The sequence below is a fragment of the Liolophura sinensis genome, chromosome 5 (assembly GCF_032854445.1).
Source record: "Liolophura sinensis isolate JHLJ2023 chromosome 5, CUHK_Ljap_v2, whole genome shotgun sequence".
NCBI lineage: Eukaryota > Metazoa > Mollusca > Polyplacophora > Chitonida > Chitonidae > Liolophura > Liolophura sinensis.
In genome coordinates this window covers 2,327,718-2,340,075 of record NC_088299.1, presented here as the reverse complement: position 1 = coordinate 2,340,075, position 12,358 = coordinate 2,327,718, and positions in this window count along the sequence as shown.

Here is a 12,358-nt window from a genome sequence, read left to right as displayed (position 1 = left end):
ATACTGATAAACGCCTTTGGTATTTGATGACAACTCATTTTCACGAAAGCCAGTTACCGGACTGAAAACTCCAGTGTTTTTATCCTTTTCCATTAATTGCTTTATCGGAAATGGCCACATGGAAATTTTTTGTGTCATATAAACAGATGGGAAAAGGTTACTCACGGCGGCGATGTCTAAGTAATCAATATGGCGAAGAGAACAGACAACAAAATTACTGGTCATACGTCAGTCTAGAGAGTGTGTCAATAAACAAACAGTTTTCCTGTGGGTGTAAATTTCGTCACGTCTGCCCGTCCACAGTAGTTGATCAGACAAAACAAAGCAGATGAGTTCCCGCCCTCAGTGCTCATGCAATCGTCTGAGGTAAAGCCGCTGTCTGACAAGCTGTAATCAATGGGTCTAAATAGTCCAAAGATTTATGGTTTCCAGCCTTAATTACTGAAGAGTGTGGCGAGGAACCAAAGGCGTTCGTGGGCCAATTCTAAGCAAAGTACGTCCAAAGCTATTCCCCAAAACTTGCTCTTTCCGTTTACTTATTGTAGATCTTGTTCATCTTTTAACTTTTAAGTTTAAATCTTGTTTAGGTGAGGCTCAAGGTTTGTTTGGATTTCCGAAACATATTAGCAGCCGGGTGGTGATCGATTCTGCAACTGTGCGGTTATACAGAAATCTTCAAAAAGCTTTATGGCTGCTACAGTTTGTTTCATCGTGAATATCATTTGTGTTTGGTACGAAAAGATACTTTTTTACCAAGATAACTTTGCGTTTAAGTCTTATTTTCTTACCAAAAAAAAAAAAGAAAAATTGCAACAGCTGGTTACAATAAGGAAAGGTGTTATGCTGTATTCTATGCTATGCATGACTATATTTGCATAAATGTCATTCTTTGCGTCCTGAAAATAGAAAATTGGAAACACACATGAGACGAAAATTCTAAAATATTAGAGAAATTCAGTCTGGAAGAGTAACTCTAATATTTTTTATTCAAAAACACATCGTTTGCTGAGTGGTATTCTTCCTTTACCGGTAAAAAGAGTTGCTTATTATCGACGAGGTTATCCAAAAGAAAAAAAACAATAAAATCAATGTTGTGGAAACAGGCCTGTCACTATTAACAGCTTTTGTACTTTTACCTTTTGTCACAGATTCTGTTGTTCTGACAAACGTTAGAGCCCACCTGTATGAACATCACCTCCACATCAGTGACAAGAAGAACACCTGTCCAAAGCAAAGCCATAAAAACGATCTCACCAAAGAGTATTGTATAACGATATACCCATTAACTTTGACGACGTAAACAACGGCAACCACCACCCTCCCCGCCCCTATCATAGCACCCTCCGCACCCCCTCCACTCGCACATTTTACCCACCGGCACTTCAGCGCGATTCCATTACTGATACCAACATGAAGATTCTTAGTCGCCTCTAATTCTTCTTAAGCAGAAGATGGCACCGCAGGAGTAGCGTACGCCCATCCAATCTGCTTAAACGCCCTAGAAACAGTCAACTGGTTTTAAACAGAACGAGCTGAGGTGTATTTTGTTGAGATGTAATTGGACGAGATCAGAATCTGGGTAATTGCAGTTTATAAAGGACTCCGGAGATACAGTTATCTTGAGTCATGAGATGAGAGCCGTGTTTAAAGGGTACACATACCCTTTGCGCGCAAGGTGGTGTGCAATGAGTCTTGTCGGTGATGACACAGGCGAAGGTTAAAGTGAAGATCTGAACATGTGTCTTCTGTTCTTTCGTATTAGTTATAAATTAGCAAACAACCAAACATAGCCCTGTCAACACTCCATATATGGCTAAAATTTAATTAGGGAGATACGGGTCGGTATATCATACTAAGAAATATACTGACATACGTCTGTAACATTATTTCAGCAACATAATGTACTGGCCTAGAGTTTTTGCACCACATTTATGTGAATTACTCCTTTTGGGAAATGCACGATGTGTTGTCAACCTCGTGCTTTCGGCTAAGGTCCAGAAATAACTGAAGTAGCCCTGACATCTGTTGGTTCACGCACTTGTTTACTAATCACTTAAGCAAACGAACGCAAACTGAAACTTATTTACACCTCAGAAGTTAAACTCTTCTAGAAATCCTTGGCGGGGTACTGACTATGGGGCGGTCAGTACCTTTTTCTGACTGACAATGTAGCGGCCAGTGCATCGTCTAACTGATCATGAGCAGCCAACACTTTGCGTGACTAATTTTGGGGCGGCCAGTACTTGGTCTGACTGACTGTGAGGCGGCCAGTACAAAGGATGGGGTGACTATGAGTGACTATGGAGCGATCAGGACGTGGTCTGGCTGATTATGGGGCAGCCAGTCCGTGGTTTCACTGACTATGGGACAGTCAGTATTTGGTCTGAATGACTATGGGGCGGACAGTACATGGTCTGGCTGATTATGGGGCAGCCAGTACGTGGTTTCACTGACTATGGGGCAGTCAGTATTTGGTCTGATTGACTATGGGGCGGACAGTACGTGTTCTGGCTGATTATAGGGAGGTCAGAAATTTATCTGAGACTGAGCTCCACGTAGCGAGGAATGATCCGAATTAGTCATTGAGATCAGACTTGATCATACTCAGTACTGAATGTGCTTTGCGAGACAGACCCAGCAAGTTGTCAGTTATAATGGTGCAGTAAAGTATTCAATGCTCTTCGGTAAATCTCACATACAGAAAACCCATTGGTGTAGAAAATAGGACACTGGTCATCTAACGGCCAGTCCATTGTTTCTGCATTACCATAGATGTCTATTTTGCTTTCGTAAAGACTCTTTGTCTCTTTGAGCACTGTGGTGCATCTTTTCCGTTGATACAGGTTCTGATTACAATAGTAATTCGAGATCGATATCTGTATTCTAACAAGTTCGACGTAAAGCCGTTGTTTTCTGTTTCTACCCATAAATGTATCATGTTGTGTAATTGTCACATTATTTGCGAATAACTGGACAGTGCCATGTAACCCACTGTGTTTTTCTATGCATAAGGAAGACCATGTAAATATGCACCCAGATAGGCTCCAGATCGACCTTCGCGGTTAAAATGTAAGACAACAATTGACCAAAAATTGATCTGGCTTATTCTCAAAATGTGACTACTGGCACGGAGAAAGTTTTTTGTGAAATAAACAGTGTGCATATCGCAGATGAGGTTCCGATCCATAGACGCACTCTAACAATGATGAAAAAAAATAACACCATGTGCTAGAACTTTTTTTCAAAATGCTGCATTGTTGTGCCGGCCAATGAATAGTTGGTAAAGCGTTTTAATATGTAGTTTTCCTGTAGAATTCATGAATTCATCATTGACCAAGTTGGTTTCAAGCCAAAATTACTTGGCGACAATTCCAAGTAAAACGTACATGTACGTTGATAACGAATGAACCAGTAGGCCTAAGACAAGTAAAAACAATACGCATGTATTTGAACTATCAGCCATGCGGACATTTAGCGTAAATATTTGCATTTGGTGGGAAAAGGGAAACGTGATATGTATAAAACATCTCCAGTGTCAACTTTGATGCTTTGAGTACTGAAAGCTTGGAAAAAACCTGTAAGACTACAAAATACTTCAGATATGCTTACAAATATAGAGGGAAAAGTTTTTGTTATCATCTATTTACATCAATTAGGCTCCTCGAAGTCTGCAAACTAGTTGTAATCGGCCTGTGATAGGCTCCTCGTTTATCTTAGAGCAGGTGTACTTAAGACCAATGATCTTGGTCTCTAGAACAGTAACACAATGCCATTACAGTATTCTCCATAATCCATAATTCTCCATAATCGTCTCCTTCTGGTTGTCAGTGACAAATTAACCAAAGCGGGGAAAGGAACTGTACGAGATTTCTGTGCCTCTCATTCTTCTTTCAACAGGTTTTCTTTTCATAGTGAGATCATCAGTAACAATTAAGAAAATGTGATTTGATTTCGTTTATTGGTGCGTGTTAAGAAGGAGAAAATAGTGTGTCCAGTTAGATGGTTGAACCCGGGATAATTGTAAAATGTGTAACGTTAAGAGGAGACTTATATGAGGGTTTAACTAAGCTTAAATTTGACTGCACTGTTGAATGTCATCACTTAAAATAAAGTCTACATGAATGTACAGTACACATTTTTCTATAGGCTATCATCATTAAAATCTCTCATCTGCTGCCTGGCGAATTTTCCGCAAATTCCAATGACGATGTGCTGGCATCTTTATAGGGATTCCACTACCTTGTGACCGCGTCAAGGAGAAATGTATTAAATACTGAAAAGGCCATCAATCACTTTGACAGGGAGAACTGATATTTAGTTGTGAGGACTTGTGCCTGTAGTATTACCACATGGTTGTGGTGTGTTTTTTTACCTCAGGGAGTAAAACCACGCTTATCACCCACTCAGTAGCTAGTAGCCGAGCAATTGCCTGCAATATAAGTAGTATAATTTGATACAATCTGTTTTAAGGACATAAATATGGTAATCCATCAGGAGACGAATTGCTCCTTAGATCCTTAAAATGCGCAGATATTTGTTAAAATGATCTCTAATGTGAGACTCGCCATTTATCTGAGGCCTTTTATCTCCCGACCATTCGGTAAAATGTTTGAAGAATGCAACAATATATCCGAATGAAAAAAAAATAATCTCTATTAATCCTGCAGCAGTAATATGTGACAGCTGTAACCCTTTGCCCTGCTATGTTTCAAAGAGCTGAGTATATATGGATTTTTCTTCAAATTAGTAATATTGTGGTTTATTGACATTTCACTTGATCCTGACTACACACAGATTACTAGCTGTAAAAACTCATGCCTCGGCAAACTTGAAATCTTTTTTTTTTTGGAGAAAGCAAAATCTGAACACGGAAGGTTTGGGTTTTTTTTACAGTGTAATGCTCATTCATAGAAAACTTGCGCATGAAGTAAGATGAAGAGTTTGCTACATTACTTTTCGGAAATATGTTTATGAACGACTTCAGGATAGAAAGTAGAACAAGTGCATTGACGATGACGTAACTGCTGGCAAATGGTCACACGTAACCGATGAAATACAGTTTCATTTTACGTTGTTATTCTATCTGGTAATGAATATGTTCAAAACCCGATCACCATGGAGATTTACAAAAGGTTAACACTGGTCTCTCACCAGTTCAGGTTCACGTAGATGTTTATGTTTCCTTTCCTCGAGAAATGTGTAAGGGAAGCTCGGCCAATTACCACGTTTTTATAAGACCGTTTTGATATGCATTTCATCGTCTCAGGCGGTTAACACTTTTTGTTCTGACCAACAGTAATTCACAGCCGTCAGCGTTATGATATATGGGATGTTGTACCAGATGTGAGACTGTCACAGGATGGTATTATATGAGTCTCGATGACAGCCAATCGTACAACGTGGAAACCTGTCAGGTCTCGATTGTAGCTACCGTCAGTCACAAGAATAACCCAGACTGTTTACGGCGTTTGCTTGCTGGTCTTTTTATTTGTGGTGTAAAGATCTAAAGTTGTGTGTTTGTGTAATGATCAGGTTCTCTGAACAGCTTTGTTTTTTTGTTGTTTTTTTTTTTTTTTGGTAAGATTTTCGCACTTGTATTGGTATTTAACATTTTCAACATAATGCTTACATTATGGTAATAAGTGATCCGAGTGGCTGTTAGCGTAATCCAGCATTTGTTGAAGGTTGCTTGTCTCCCACCAAATAATTCGATTCACTAACAACATGGTGGGTGTGGGTGGGAGAAAGATAAATCTACTTTCATACAAAAGAACATACCACAATAGAGCTCAGAGAGAGTAAGTAGCCAATGGGGGTGGTCATAAAAAAAACAACAACAACCAAGCTATTCATTACACGTAGGAAATAAAATTCAACATCTGATGAAATACAAACAGGATCAGTCCAGTAAGCATGTGTCAATTATCGTAGAGCCATCTTATTGGAGTCACGACTTCAAGAGTAATGTTACGCTAGGACCTAAGAGCTGAACTTGTTAAAACCTTGTCAAGTTAAGGCACCTTATTTCCTTTCGTTTTTTTTTTTAAATTTAAAGCATTAAAATGTAGCGATTTTACTGGATGTATATTTATATCCACAGGTGAAATAAAATGAATGCATTATAATTCCATCTTTACTCATGAATATTTTACACACATATCGGTGTACTGTTCTTGGAGCCTTGGTGACAATAAGCTGTTGACTTTAATACCATAAAAAGACAAATGCGTTTACATGTATGTTACATAATGGTTACGTAACCTCTCCCAGGTGTATATGAATAATTTGATCCTTCATATGAAGAGCCATGAATATTGCACGTGAGGCCAAACACTGGTTCTGTTGCTCTGATCGTCTATGCGAGGCCATGTTGCAGTTATTCAGTAATCAGTTTACAGCTCACAGGGCGTGAATGAATTACAGCTGATACGATGGTTTTGCTGTTACGAGTGTCATGAAGTGTTCAACAAAGGGATATAAAACGCTGCATTTTCCGTTTAAAGAAAAGTGCAAGGGCTAGAAGAACCAAAGTAAACGATCAGAATTTGCTTTACGCCACGATAAAGTGGTTCTATGAAAACACATGTCATGTACCTTTGAGCACCCACGTCATGGATAATGGTTTGCTTTTCAATCACATCCCGAGCATTACGGACTCGGAGATATCCACAGGGGTCGTAAGAACGGAACTGGTGTAATATCACTGTCCATCTCTACGCTGCATGCACATTTCCCCTGGACTTCCGATTTCGTGAGCGTTGTAATTTTCAGAATCTGAATCTGGTCTGTTTTGCTTAGTTTACAAGCAATGGTTCAGGCAAAAAGAACTAACAATTTTGGTGCCTGCAGTGAAACAAAGCTTTATCCATTAACAGCTTTTTAACACTTTAAGTAAAAAGCCATGCCAACTCCTCATGATTAATTCAGAAAAACTGTTAAATTATTAGGAAGTATACCTGTATGATAGTATTACCACACGGTTTTGGTAAGGTTTTTTTTGGGGGGGGGAGGGGGGCTCAGGGGATAAAATCAATGCTTATTACCCGCTCAGTAACTGGTAACAGCGAAATTACGTACAATAGTATAGTCCGATATAATCTGTTTTAATGATATAAATATGGTAATCCGTCAGCGGACGAAATACTGCTTTCATCCTTGAAATGTGCAGATATTTGCTAGAATGATTCCTTTTGTGAGACTCGCCGTTTATCTGTGCCCTTTCATCTTCTGACGACTCGTGTTACCGCTTCTCGGTAAAATGTTTACACAATATAATATATAATATATTCGGTGAAAAAAAGAGGAATTTTCTATTACTCTGTCCTAATAACATGTAACATCAGTAATTCTTCACCAGCCCTCTAATGTATCACAGAGCTGAGTGTATGTAGATTTCTGTCAAGTTAGCAATATAGTGGTTTGTTCGATACGGAACTTGAACACGACTGAACACGGAGATTACCAATCTTATAGTCTTATGCTTGCACAAAAAACTTGATGTTTTTGTTGGGAAAAGCAAGTCGTAATATCTAAACATGGAGGTTTGGTGCTTGTTTTGTTTATGGTGCAGTGTTTGTGCCTAGAAAACTCAGCGTTAATCCTTCTACGTATTTGCCGTTTTACTTTACAAGGATATTATGCAAATATTTGTGTCCTTTTTAAACTAAACATGAAAATAATCCAGGATAATGCCATGTGACATCACGACAGGTGTTGTGTCCTTTTGTAACCAGACATGAAAATAATCTAGGATTATGCCATGTGACATCATGACAGGTGTTGTGTCCTTTTGTAACCAGACATGAAAATAATCTAGGATTATGCCATGTGGCATCACAACAGGTTTTGTGTCCTTTTGTAACTAGACATGAAAATAATCTAGGATTATGCCATGTGACATCATGACAGGTGTTGTGTCCTTTTGTAACCAGACAAGAAAATAATGTAGGATTATGCCATGTGACATCATGACAGGTGTTGTGTCCGTTTGTAACCAGACATGAAAATAATCCAGGATTATGCCATTTGATATCACGATAGGTGTTGTGTCCGTTTGTAACCAGACATGAAAATAATCCAGGATTATGCCATTTGACATCACGACAGGTGTTGTGTCCTTTTGTAACCAGACATGAAAATAATCTAGGATTATGCCATTTGACACCACGACAGGTGTTGTGTCCTTTTGTAACCAGATATGAAAATAATCTAGGATTATGCCATTTGATATCACGACAGGTGTTGTGTCCTTTTGTAACCAGACATCAAAATAATCCAGGATTATGCCATGTGACATCACGACAGGTGTTGTGTTCTTTTGTAACCAGACATGAAAATAGTCTAGGATTATGCCATGTGACATCACGACAGGTGTTGTGTCCGTTTGTAACCAGGCGTGAAAATAATCTAGGATTATGCTATTTGATATCACGACAGGTGTTGTGTCCTTTTGTAACCAGACATGAAAATAATCCAGGATTATGCCATTTGATATCACGACAGGTGTTGTGTCCTTTTGTAACCAGACATGAAAATAATCTAAGATGATGCCATGTGACATCACGACAGGTGTTGTGTCCTTTTGTAACCAGACATGAAAATAATCTAGGATTATGCCATGTGACATCACGACAGGTGTTGTGTCCTTTTGTAACCAGACATGAAAATAATGTAGGATTATGCCATTTGACACCACGACAGGTGTTGTGTAGTTTTGTAACCAGATATGAAAATAATCTAGGATTATGCCATTTAATATCACAACAGGTGTTGTGTCCTTTTGTAACCAGACATGAAAATAATCCAGAATTATGCCATTTGATATCACGATAGGTGTTGTGTCCATTTTTAACCAGACATGAAAATAATCTAGGATTATGCTATTTGATATCACGACAGGTGTTGTGTCCTTTTGTAACCAGACATGAAAATAAGCCAGGATAATGCCATTTGATATCATGACAGGTGTTGTGTACTTTTGTAACCAGACATGAAAATAATGTAGGATTATGCCATTTGATATCACGACAGGTGTTGTGTCCTTTTGTAACCAGACATGAAAATAATGTAGGATTATGCCATGTGATATCACGACAGGTGTTGTGTCCGTTTGTAACCAGACATGAAAATAATCTAGGATTATGCCATTTGATATCACAACAGGTGTTGTGTCCTTTTGTTACCAGACATGAAAATAATCCAGGAGTATGCCATTTGATATCACGACAGGTGTTGTGTCCTTTTGTTCCCAGACATGAAAATAATCTAGGATTATGCCATTTGATATCACGACAGGTGTTGTGTCCTTTTGTAACCAGACATGAAAATAATCTAGGATTATGCCATTTGATATCACGACAGGTGTTGTGTCCGTTTGTAACCAGACAAGAAAATAATCCAGGATTATGCCATTTGATATCACGACAAATGTTGTGTCTGTTTGTAACCAGACATGAAAATAAACTAGGATTATGCCATTTGACATCACAACAGGTGTTGTGTCCTTTTGTAACCAGACATGAAAATAATCTAGGATTATGCCATTTGATATCATAACAGGTGTTGTGTCCTTTTGTAACCAGACATGAAAATAATCTAGGATTATGTCATTTGATATCAGGACAGCTGTTGTTTCCTTTTGTAACCAGACATGAAAATAATCTAGGATTATGCCATGTGACATCACGACAGGTGTTGTGTCCGTTTGTAACTAGACATGAAAATAATCCAGAATTATGCCATTTGACATCACGACAGGTGTTGTGTCCTTTTGTAACCAGACAAGAAAATAATCTAGGATTATGCCATTTGACATCATGACAGGTGTTGTGTCCTTTTGTATCCAGACAGGAAATTAATCCAGGAGTATGCCATTTGATATCACGACAGGTGTTGTGTCCTTTTGTTCCCAGACATGAAAATAATCTAGGATTATGCCATTTGATATCACGACAGGTGTTGTGTCCATTTTTAACCAGACATGAAAAAATCCAGGATTATGCCATTTGATATCACGACAGGTGTTGTGTCCTTTTGTAACCAGACAAGAAAATAATCCAGGATTATACCATTTGATATCACGACAAATGTTGTGTCTGTTTGTAACCAGACATGAAAATAAACTAGGATTATGCCATTTGACATCACGACAGGTGTTGTGTCCTTTTGTAACCAGACATGAAAATAATGTAGGATTATGCCATTTGATATCATGACAGGTGTTGTGTCCTTTTGTAACCAGACATGAAAATAATCTAGGATTATGTCATTTGATATCAGGACAGCTGTTGTGTCCTTTTGTAACCAGACATCAAAATAATCCAGGATTATGCCATTTGACATCACGACAGGTGTTGTGTCCGTTTGTAACCAGACATGAAAATAATCCAGAATTATGCCATTTGATATCACGACAGGTGTTGTGTTCGTTTGTAACCAGACAAAAAAATAATCTAGGATTATGCCATTTGATATCACGACAGGTATTGTGTTCTTTTGTAACTAGACATGAAAATAATGTAGGATTATGCCATTTGATATCACGACAGGTGTTGTGTCCTTTTGTAACCAGACATGAAAATAATCCAGGATTATGCCATTTGATATCACAACAGGTATCTAAATTTCTACTTTTCCCTTATAGAACACAGGTTGTATTCACTGAGAAGACAACTAAGTTACTGTCGTCATTTAGGTATTGAACGTTTTATAAGACTATTATTCATGACGTATTAAGGTGTGTGACGATGCGTAAAAAGTAAGATGAATTATTTACTACACTATTTTGCGGACATATGTTTATTAAAAGACTACAGGATAGTAAACCCAAAGCAGGGACAACCCTTAACAGGTGGCAAATAGTCACACGTATCCGATAAATACGACCTCTTGACCATTTACATCACTTATGGCGTTGCTTTTCGATGCTTAAATGCTAGCCACGCACACATCTGTAGTATTATGGAGGGTTTCACACACTGATCTTTCACCAGTTCATGTAGGTATTCACGTTTCCTTATTCCGAGAAATGTATAAGGGAATCTCAGTCATTTATCAGGTTTAACTAGCCTGTTTTGATACCAATTTCAACTTCTCTGTTGGTTAACCCTTTTTGCTCCAGTCTACGTGATTCCCCCAATCAGCCTCAGTGTTCGTGAGATCATGGTGAGAGTACGAGATCGATGACGATCGTGTGGCCATTCCTATCCAATCTATAATTCTCTATTGATCACTTGTCTTTTACCAATGTTTTGTGAATACATGTATGTCGCACCTGAGAAAGTTCGTCAGTTACTTGCCGAGCACTGTGGTTTTTTCTCTCCATAAAAAGATATAAGTGGGAGAAGTATCAGTGAAAAAATCTTGTGTGTGGCATTAAATAAGTCAAAACCTCAACGTGGGTATAAATGGGGCGGCGGTAAGGGGATGGTATGAGCGGTTTACGCTTTGCGTGTAGATGAACATACTCAAGAAGGATCAGTTTATGTGCTTAGAATACGCTGTTAATGAAGATGATCAAAAACAATCAAGTCCTTTCTATCTCTCAAGAAATCAAATGTAACTTTTGAAAAAAGAAATTGTCAGTACCTGTAGGCTAAGAATGTAAGTCCCTATGTGTTACCGTACGGTCTCTTTATTGGAGTCACGGATTCTCAAGGTTAATGTTACGATTGGGAGTCTAAGATCTGTGCTACTTACATTTTAAAAATTCAGAAGTATGTGAGTAATTTGTAAATAACGTCTATGAAGACCTTGGATTTATCTACAAGCCTCAGTGTAACCGATAAACACCATTGCTTGACCGAGGGAGACCCGCCTGGCTCCGCAAGGAGCTCGAACAGGCTCTATTAGTATTTACTGCGTATTTTCTCCAGTGCGTAGAGTAGCAGGATCAAATTCCTGGAGAATGTGGGCAGGCGAAAGATTTTCAATAGCCCTGCAGCTCATCTGAATTGAAACTTCCGCGCCAGTAAACAATAGTTCTAGAGAATACGCTAAGGGGTGAAGTGCCTGTAGTCCTTCATTATGGTTACTTGTGAGGAGGTAGGTCGATGGCATACATAGTTTATAGGTTATAGGTGTATCTACCAAGATACACTGTTACCCAATCGCTGGAAAAATTGTTTATCGCGTGTCGAATTGAGTTTCGAAAAACTAGCGAGCTGTGGTTTAATCGCAGTCGAGAAGCATCCGACTTTTGTTTGATGTGCAGGAATATACATGTATCAGGCTTATTTTTAAAATTGATTGTGATTTCGCACCTTGGATGCTATTCTTTACATTACTAAGATCTGATGTCTACAGCTCTTTTGACATGTAACCATTTTTTGTATGGTGATTGTTTCCGAGGAGGTGGCAA